Source organism: Solanum dulcamara, chromosome 7, assembly GCF_947179165.1.
Source record: "Solanum dulcamara chromosome 7, daSolDulc1.2, whole genome shotgun sequence".
Classification (NCBI taxonomy): domain Eukaryota; kingdom Viridiplantae; phylum Streptophyta; class Magnoliopsida; order Solanales; family Solanaceae; genus Solanum; species Solanum dulcamara.
Window position 1 is genome coordinate 70,023,915 of NC_077243.1, and position 2,273 is coordinate 70,026,187.

A 2,273-nucleotide genomic window follows, 5' to 3' on the forward strand; every position below is an offset into this window, starting at 1 on the left:
TATACTTAAAAACATCATTTATATCTCATCAAAATATCTTCTCAAAACGTCATTTAATCCAAAGAATCAAATTTATTTAAATTCAATTCTTTTTCTCTTTCAAAACTTAATAAAATACACATATAGTATTAATTTAAATCACTCTTTTTATCAATAAATATTAAAAGCCAACATATTTATTCAAAACACGCTTTGAAATATTCGTGAACATTAAATCAATTAGGGTGTTCATGGGAAAGTATCCATGAATTATAATTTCAATAATATGAGAGATAATGATAATAATAATCTCAATGTATAGATATATTTAACTCAATAGAAGAAAAATTAACTCATTTAGAATTCAAGAATTAGGGTAAAACTCAACTATAACTCAATTATGATGAATTTAAACATTGGGCGCATGGATGAACTCAATCTAATAATATGAATTGCCTTACATACCTGGAATCCGAAGGTTTACTCTGAATTGAAGAACTTAATGAACAATCTTGAACCCCTAGCCTTTTCTTCTCACCAGGGCGTTTTGTGTACTACCCGGAGTATAAGAATCACCGGAATAATATTTCTACACTACTAAAAACTAAAACTATATTTAAAAATGAGTAAATAAGTATATAGAGAGAAGAGTTGCTGGAGAAAGCTTGATGAAGAAAATGAGAAAATAAAGTGGATATTTATAATTATGGAGGAGATACCTAACAATAAATAAAAATAATTATAAAGGATAATCTTGAAACTTCAATAGAGGATTGTAATGTCATGAATGATCTCAAATGATGGACTATTGATGTCATGGGTGATGTCAAATGGATCTAGATCTTTCCATGGTTGGAGATATGAACTTTCTTTTAATGAAATACTCTTTTTTGGAGTTGTGTTTGAACAAGACAACTTCCTCATTAACACTTGGTGTCTTATAGGAATTGTATCTCTAGAAGTATACTTTAATGTTGTTCAAGAATCAACCAATTTGGAGCATCCTACAGAGAGATATGAGTTTTCTTCAACAAATACTCCATTTCGTTACAACACCATATCTTGAAAATTTTAATTTATTTGACCTACTTGGCCTCTGAATCTTAAGATATGGTCTTCACAGAAGTTGTAGGTAATGATGTTGGGGTTATTCAGAAATTTGAATCACCTAATTTAGATAATCTTATGAAAAGTTATACAAAAAATACAGAAGCAATATCATTTTCATCGAGAATTGAAATACCACATAAATGTTTTAGGGGTATTACAATATCTCCTCCTTGGGATCATTTGTCCTTGAATGAAGATAAAACTAGGAGACATCAAGTACAAATATCATCAAGACATCAATTTCTCAAAAACTCTAATACTCAAATGCTCAAATAACACATACTCAAATAGTCAATGACTCAATCTCAAGAATACCCATCGACTCAAAGGTAGAAGTAAGGAATATTACCTTGAACATCATCATTGGAAGGAGCAAATAGATAAGGATATTTAACCTTCATATCTTCTTCAGCTTCCCATGTAGCCTTCAATAAATTAATTTTGCCATAGGACTTTGACAGATGCCACTTCCTTAGTTGTTAATTTGTGAGCCTAACGATCAAGAATCTGAAGTGGAATCTCTTCATAATTCAAACTCTGTTTCACCCCAATGATCTCAGTTGTGATAACAAATGAAGGATCTCCTAAACACTTCTTAAGCATAGAGATACGAAACATGGGATGAATATATGCTAACTCTGGGGGAAACTCCAATTCATATGCTATGTTACCAACCTTGTTCACAATCTGATAAGGATCGATATAGAGCGGACTACGCTTTCCTTTCTTTCCAAATCTCATCACACCTTTTATGGGTAAAACTTTCAAGTATACCCAATCATACACTTCGAACTCTAAATCTATCCTCCTAACATCAGTGTAGGATGTTTGGCGACTCTGAGTAGTCCTCAACCTCTCATGGATGGTTCTCACCTTCTCCATAGCTTAGGGAACCAAGTCTGGTCCAATTAACTCAATTTCACCAACTTTGAACCAACCAATTGGAGATCTATATTTCCTCTCATACAGAGCTTCATAAAGAACCATCTGAATACTCAAATAGAAGCTATTATTGTATGCAAACTCAATAAGAGGTAAATTATCATCCCAATTACCTTTGAATTCAATAAAAAAGGCTCTCAACATATCCTCCAAAATCTGTATCATACGCTCTACCTGTCCGTCTGTCTGCGGATGAAAAATAGTACTAAGGTTCACTCTTGAACCCAAACCTATTTGAAATA